Source organism: Rhyacophila brunnea, unplaced genomic scaffold, assembly GCF_057557595.1.
Source record: "Rhyacophila brunnea isolate RB1 unplaced genomic scaffold, BYU_Rbru_1.0 scaffold_6, whole genome shotgun sequence".
In the NCBI taxonomy this organism is placed as follows: domain Eukaryota; kingdom Metazoa; phylum Arthropoda; class Insecta; order Trichoptera; family Rhyacophilidae; genus Rhyacophila; species Rhyacophila brunnea.
In genome coordinates this window covers 4,047,254-4,056,077 of record NW_028233276.1, presented here as the reverse complement: position 1 = coordinate 4,056,077, position 8,824 = coordinate 4,047,254, and the positions used below count along the sequence as shown (strand labels likewise).

The window sequence follows — 8,824 nt, the reverse complement described above, 5'->3', positions numbered from 1 at the left end:
TACGTATCCTATAGCCTTGGACAGAGAATTAATGTACTAACAGTTTTTTAGAGATCTGATAGTTACGCACTATTACCTAGAGCTAAAGATTTGGGTAGGCTACATTTTGATGTTATTAATATTTTTCCCTCATTTATTTGCCGCATATATGCAGTGCTTAGATTATGCTTAGTGTATGGTTTTTCTACTCCTGCAAGAAATCACTGTTTAGTATAAAAATAATACAGGTAACCCCCCCCCCCCCGTTCATCGCGACCCCGGCGAATGCGGATTCGTTATATCGCGATCTTTTTTTAAAACTGGAAATTGTAGAAAAGGGAAATTATCCCCCAAATTTAATTTTTAATGTGGATGAGACGGGACTCTATTAGAAACGAATGTCAACACATACGTTTATTTCCTCTTCTTTTTCTCTCAACTCATTGAATAAACTAATTGAGGTAATAGAGATGCCATGCGGGTTTGGTGGAAACAATTTAATATTATGAAAGCTATCAGAAACATCGACGAAGCGTGGAATGAAGTCATCCAGTCGTGTATGAAGGGCATGGCCCCCACACCCTAAAGGGGGTCCCCAGGCTAGGATCTTTGGCGGGCCCCCCTACCTATCGCTAAAGATAAAGTAGCGTTATCCAAATGGTGTATGCAGTAAAATTAATATGTAGGTATATTTAATGATTTTTTTTTGTATATTTTAATACTTACATCTATTTGAATTACGGAGTTGTCGAGTATCGACATACAATTAAAAATTGTATCGCACAACCACATACTTATAAATAATAACATTACTAAAGGAAATAGCCACACAGGCGACTTTTTTTACAATTAGAGAGAATTTGTGATGTACGTCTATATCACTTATCAGATCGACTCGCCATGCCGGGCCCTTCCTGAGCTCGGGCCCCCAGGCTAGAGCCATGTCAGCCCCCCCCCTTTTGTGGGGGCCATGATGAAAGGTGTTTGGAAAAGGTTGTTCAGTGAAATTGTTGAAGTTCACTGCAATTATGAAAATGATATTCGAAATATTATCGAAGTCTTATAGCCATATCCGGAGGAATCGAAGGTGTTGATGTAGATGATATTCAGACTGTGTTAAAATCACATGGCTAATGAAGAGCTGCAGGAAATGGACTGCCATACGTCCCTATAAATTGAGGTCTCCGAACCTGTTCCCAGTGACGTCCCTAGACAAAATGCCGCCCCTAAGCAGCGCCAATATGCCGCCCCATTTTTTATACAGTATTTTTATCATCCTATCATCACTCCAATATCTAAGAAATGTGTTGTATGGATACTTCACCTTTTGTATGCATATATCTTTCAAAACTCGCGAGTGACTGGCAAACATATATGAATAAATTTATTAGGTTAGTATGTACCTACCTATAATTAAAATATAATTCGCAAATCTGCACGAGTCATTGCTGGTCATCAAGGACGTGACGCCCAAGAACAACAGAAGTAAACTAGACATCGGGAACTCGATAAAAAAATTACATTCCTGTTAAACCTTTCATGTTAATTAATACATTTTGTTTCCAACCAGTGAGCTCAATTTTTTAATGAAAAGATATTCCCGTTATCACTAAGTTTAGGTACATATTTCTATATATACCTAACAGTGGCGAGGGGTGGAGGTAGGCTGTTAAGATCCGCCATAAACAGTGCACATTAAACTTTTTCAGACATTCCTATTTGTTTTCATTGAAATAAGACTACAATTTACAGATAGTGTTGGTTAGTTTTTAAAATTCAATTAAACCCTGAGAAACCAAGCCATAATAGATAATAGTCAAAAATACATGTCTATCTATAAAATATCTAAAATTATGCAATTAAATCATACATAACTTTGAATATTTTATAAATAGAATAATATTTTTTATTTATTATAGTTTGGTTTAGGCAGGGCTTAATGAATTAACCTGCAATATGTGTAATATGAATTTTTAATCCAACGAAAACAAAAAACTATGAATGAAAAAGTGTGCACAATTTTGTCGTATTGCCCAAATTAGACCAAAACTATTATGGTTTCATTTAGGCAGGGTTTAATTGATTTTTAAAAACTAACTAACACCATCTGTAAATTGTAGTCTTAGTTCAATAAAAACAAATACATATGACTAAAAAAGTTTAGTGTGCACTATTTATAGCGAATCTTAACAGCCTACCTCCACCCTTCGCCACTGATACCTAATGATTATCCTCAATTTGCCGCTCTTCGAGTAACTGCCGCCCCCAAGCGACGCTCAATCTGTCTATCCCCACGGGACGTTGCTGCCTGTTCCCGTACGAAAGTTAAGGTGTTAAAACCATTGAAAAGGCCCTTTCTCTTCACAATCAATGCATGGAGATGTAAGAAGAGAACGACGAAGATTATGAGCGAGTGAGTGCTGTAATGCATTACTTGACAGTAATCGCAAATTTTGCAAAATATATAAAGAGACCGAACAGGGAAATGTTGATCGCAAAATTTCACTTATCGCGACCATGTCCAAAACGTATCCCCCGCGATGAACCTATAATGTAATATTTATGATTGTTTAATCATTATATCAATTAGTAATATCATACAGTACCTACCTATCCACAGACATTGAAGATGTCGGAAGGCAATTTCTGGAATAATAAACTCAAATTCTATTGAATGGTACAAAACTCTCATTATCCAGAATTAATGTTCATTCAAAACTATGTAATAAATCGATAAATGTGCCCCAGAGGTGGACATGAGATTTTACAACTTTCTTTTCAGACCAAACCAAACCTAACCTAACCTAATCTAACCCACCCCAACCTAATATTAGGTACCTCATATTATATAATCGCTATAATCTTAGTTTGTGATAAATGGTGTATCAAAATGTATGAAAATTTCAAATTTTCAATTAACAATTATTGGATCGAAAAGCCGATGCGCCAACAGAAAAAGGTATTTATTACAATTGTCTACATAGAATAAACGGTTTTCGTAAAAAAAATATATAAAAGCTCGTGTCCACCTCTGCGCCACAATTACCAATAGGTAAATCTTATTATCGTTTCTAAAAGTAAGTGTGTATGACATGCCAAGTCTATTAGTAAACTTTATTAAAAAAAAATCAATGACGGTAAGTACTCTCTCAGTAATCCGCCACCCCAAAAACCAGACGTGTCCAATTAGTGAAAGCGGCGGATTATAGTGCACACATACAAAATATGGTAAAAATGAAAACAGGTATTTCGTAAAAATAGTTTTTCTTTGATAAATTTGTACTAGCAAATTACGGTTTTATTTATAATCAAAATCAAGTATTTACGAAATTATACATATTTATAAACTAAGTTTATTAGTTTCTTTTATTTTGTTAACTGTCAATTCATGGCGGAACTGCATTGTATTGTTGGTTGATTTAATAAAACGCAATTTTTTTTTAAAGTGGAATAAATACTACAAAAAATTTTTGCGTTTTACTAAATTAAACAACAATAAGTTTATTAACTAAATATTTAGATAGACACAACCAGTTGTTCAGTTAGGCAGCTATTCTTGAATGGCTCAGGATTCCTGGCTTTCCCTATGACCAAAAGCTTCAGTTTATGTGTCCCGGTTGCATTGGAGCACGGCATAATTTGTGATGCGGTCCTTGGACACTTTTCTCCCTGGTACATTACTTTCTTCGAGATGAACGTACGTTTTACGAAGGAGAAGTTTCCAAAATAAACCTGTCTCATCTGCGTTGTATACTTGTACGCAGCGGACTACTAAATTTGACAATCGAATACCGGCGAATTATAGAGCTTGATTTTGTGCTTTCAACTAGTAAAAATAACGGCGGATTATAGTACCTAGGTGTCGGATAATCGAGCGGCGGATTACTGAGAGTGTACTGTAATGGAATGATTTTCATAATAATTCTCGAACCGGAGCGCCATTTTTAATTTTTTTACGAGACGGAGCGGCAGTCTCAAGGATTTCAAGAACCGGAGTAGCGCTCCGGTGCTTTCCGGTCCATTTTGAGCACTTCTACCTCAGTATGAAAGGGTTGATAGATCATAATGACTTAATACCCTGACAATTAAATGTATTTTGTCGACCACTCCTACACCAATGATTTATTTATTTAATTTATTAGACCACGTCCGATACTATTAAGATCATAATATGGACCTCCACACAGTGAAGGTTTTGTATCAACAGATTTTTGTTTTTAGAAGAAATGGACCACTCCTGCACCATCATTGTTAACCCATTGGAATAAAATCTATTATAAAAATCAGGTCATCCTCATCACACCCCTTGATTTCCTTATTGCTTGAAAACAGATGTTCTTGAAGATTTTTACAAAACTATGGGCTGGTAATAATCCCTAATATAGATACTGATACAAACTGCCACTATGCATGGGTTTTATAGACTATGAGAAGGCGTTTGATTCGATAAAGAAATGATATACTCGACGCAATCAGAAAACAAGGAATCCCTGGGCGCTATATAAATATTTTCAATAATATATACAGTAGCGCAACAGCATCTGTCAATCTCCATAAACCATCGCGCAGATTTCCTATCAGCAAAGGAGTTCGACAAGGTGATACAATCTCACCTAAACTATTTACAGCTACCCTTGAAGACTTATTCAGGCAACTTGACTGGAATGACAAAGGCATCCCCATAAATGGACATTACCTGAGTTATCTGCGCTTTGCCGATGACATAGTAATTTTCTCGCAAGACTCAGAAGACCACCAAAGCAGAATGCAGGAACTCGCTGAAGTAAGCAACAAAGTAGGTTTGAAAATAAATGTAACAAAGACGAAGGTCATGTTCAACTGCTTTGCGGGCCAAAAAGAGATCCTCATCAGGCACTCAACTCAAACAGGTGAAAAGCTACATCTATCTGGGACAACAAGTGTCTATAGATGGATGTATATTTGATGAAATTGTTCGCAGAGTAAAGCTAAGCTATAATGTCTTCAAAAGTGACCTTCCACTGTGCCTAAAGAGCAAAGTGTACAACCAGTGTGTGCTTCCCGTGATCACATATGCGTGTGAAACATGGACCCTAAGTAAAAGAGAGATCCAGAAACTTGTCCGCAAGGTAGACATAGAGGCCGCTGGATCGATGAAATGATAAAGTTCTGCGGAAGTACGTGGCAACGCCACAGGACCGAGAGAAGTGGAAACAGCTTGAAGAGGCCTTCATCCAGCAGTGGATAGATTCAGGCTGATGATGATGATAGATACTGAAACCCCTAGTTATAGTTTGAAGGAAAAGATTCCCATAATTTACAACCGTGTGTTCATTGATCTTCTTTGACTTCTTCCCATGCTTGGTAAGACATTTTATCACCAAAAGGTATTACAAATCAAGCAAATTCATAGTCGGCTCACACGAACTGAGCGGAAGCCAACGTTCCCTCTAACTTTTCAATTATGTGTGCGAATCATTAACTCAACTGGTCAGTAAAATTTTGCAAATATTCACCATTTTTGTATAGATACATGGACTCGTCAAATTATTAAAGGCAGTAATTATTTTTCTGTAAATTGCACAATATTTTTCGGTAAACGTAAAACGTCGTCTTGAAAATTATTTGAATATGAAGCATAATAAAGGATCGCACTAATTTTCTTCTGAGCGTAATAAATATATTTACTAACGAAAGTTAAATTAAAAATAGTATTGCCTGTGTGCATTTTTATTTGAAGCAATTCATTTTTTCTTAGAATTAATTAGGTAACTATAATTTTTTTATAGGGGGGGCATGGAGATTTTTGAAGTGTTGAAGTGGGGCTTAGCAGAAATAAGGTTGGGAACCAATAATCATTATTGGCCGAAACTATACATGCATCAGAAATTGTACATGGATCTGAAAGTCTTGGATCTCGGATTCGAATCCAAGGTCTGGAAAATTCACATGTTGTTTTTCAATGTGTGTTTGAACCCAGAGCATGTACCTACCTCATGGGTTGAGCAAGTGACTATCATCAATTTCTCGAAAACCTATTTATGAGGTGGCACAGATCCTCATAGGATTGTAGAACCAATTAAAAATATGATTTGAAGGTGCAGACTCCCATATTAGATGTCAACCATGTGCTCATTTATTCTATCTAAGAGGCCATCCATGGACTGAAACCGTATGGGGTTTAGATCCGTGTGCAATACTAAACTTATGATTTTTGTTCATGAAAATATATTTTCACTAAATTTGTAAGTGTAAGAGTATGGTATAAACGGATACGATCAGATGCTTATAATATAGTTTGTGAAAATATATTTCCAAGAACAGAAAAGATAAGCCAAGTATGGCACACAGTTCTAAACCGCATACGGTTTCAGTCCACGGATGGCATATAAGACATTTTATCACTCCACATTACTACAAATAGAGCATGTTGTTTTGCACCTAAAGATAAGTCCCAATAAGCAGACTTGTTTTAATGTACTAATTATTGTATTTTATACCTAGGTAGATAATTTAATGAACGCCCGTCATATAGTGAAATACCTCATTAGTATGCACTGACATTCTTTAGATTTAAAGATTTTTTTTATTTAGGTGAACTTTGAAACCAGACTAATTAAAACATTAAGAAAACTACACACACACACAAGGACATATTGGAGGGTCGCTAGTTTTGTCCATATAATTATTATGCGTGTTAAAGGAAAAATGAGTTGCCTGCCCTACAGTCATAATTCACATATTCCAAAAATTGAGTTTTGAGATAATCGCAAAAAATCACCAGAGCACTGTTTTTTGTAATTGGAAGAAAAAAGTATTGAACTCCCTTGAATATTAATGAGTGAGTCGATTTACATTTTTTTTTATATATATATAAATACTCCTAAGGCTGCAGACACACAGCACATTATGAAAAATAGAGCTCCCTGATTGGTGAGAAAGGGCCTTGACATTATTCATTGAAAAATGTCAGTTATGACACCAGCTTTGTCAACTTTGTCAACAATTTTCACGTGGCAAAATGACAAAATGTGAGTTATGACTTTAAATGTATAAAATCCGGTAAGTTTATTTTTCAGACATGCACATAAAAAAATGGTCTAAGGGGGGGGGGACGATTTCAAAAAAACATAATATAATAATTATCTGCCTTTCATTCTCACCTCATGCCTCGTCGTCACTTCATCATCGATCCCCATACTTTTCCGGATACATTCCCTATTTTTTTCAGACGTACCGATCTTTGATTCCAGCAATGGACACTGTAACCACTGTTGAAATGCTCAACTTCGCTAGCTAGTCGGTGTGACCTGTCGCATCCATTGGTTATCGATGGTTTAATAACTACGATTGAAAGTGTCCATTTGTGTTGTCCACACCACGCTACCGTGTCTTTTAGACAAAGGCTCTAGGCAAAGTGCCGCCCTTAGGTAGACATAGAATGCCGTCCACTTTCATTATTTGTAGTCTCAAATTTTATGTGAAATTGTTAGGTGTATAAATTTATACAATACCTATTTCATCATCTGAACCAGAGGCCGGGAAATATTTTTTAAAAGGGAACAATCGTTAAATTTTTAAGTTCGGCAGGCCAGGTAGAGTTGCCACTTCATAAGTTTAAAGGATGACAATGGTGTAATATATTCTAAAAATATTTTTTTCCCTATATTATCAATTTATTTATTTGGATCTACGTATTATATTAATATAAATGAATATCAGTTGATTTAATTTTATGTGGACTAATCAGGCAAGAGATGTATCAGTGTAGTAAAATGTGCAAAAAAAATTATAAAGCGTATACTGTAGCAACCTCTAAGATATTTACATGGGTAATTTCTACTCAAAGAGCAACAAAAAAGAAACAGGTTCAATTGTTTTTATTAGGAAGTGACAATTTTTATATGTGACACATACAAAAGAGATTTTTTTCCCTTTATTAATTAATGTATAATAGAACTGGTTAAATTTAGTACTAATACAATGAATGTCATCGTTTTTTTCTGATATAATATTTCTGAAGTTTGAAGTTAGTACTTCCTATCATTAAAGTTGTTTGTAAATGGTCATTTGTTAATAATGACCTGTATTGCAATTTTACATACTTCATTTTCGAAAATGTCCTTTCACATTGGTACCTAAGTTCTCCCAAATATAGATATAAATCCTCATGCATATGATTTTAATTGACCGTATTAATTATCTTTCGAAAAAAATTTATAGAATTGGGTTAGATCCATTTCTTTAAACATCATTTTTAGCATATCATCATCAGTTTGCAGACCAATCATTTCTAATTGAAAATCTGACGGAAGCTCCTTAATTGTACAAATATTTTGGGAATTTCGTTAATATTAAAAAATACAGCATGGATAATGGTCAAACTTGGTTAATACGAGGGTGGGTCAATAATTCATTAGAAAAAAGCATTAAAACAGTTTTTATTTTTGTATTTTTTTTTATTTCTCAACATAATCTCCTTGGAGCTCAATACACTTGGTTAGACGTTTCTCAATATTTTTTAAACCGTCAGAAAAATAAGTTTTCGGAAGGTCCTCAAAATAAGCATTTGTCCGATCAATGACTTCTTCATTTGAAAAAAAACGTTGTCCACTTAGCCATTTTTTTAAGTTTGGGAAAAGGAAAAAGTCACTGGGGGCTAAATCTGGCGAATACGGTGGGTGGTCGACCAATTCGAATTTCAATTCTTCAATTTTAGCCATTAATCGTAAACATGTGTGAACACGGGCATAACCTAATCTTAGGTTAGGTTAGTAGCATAACATAACTGAATTTATTGTAATTAATGTTGATATAATAATATAAATTATAATAAATTCTATGGGATGTTGTCGATAGCTATTTC

The 8,824-nt window shown here is 35.0% G+C and overlaps 1 long non-coding RNA gene across 1 annotated transcript in view; it reads left to right on the top strand.

Moving 5' to 3' along the window:
• The window catches only part of LOC147065109 (uncharacterized), a 459,822-nt gene that overhangs the window by 97,576 nt on the left and 353,422 nt on the right, over positions 1 to 8,824 (top strand). The window lies entirely within an intron of this gene.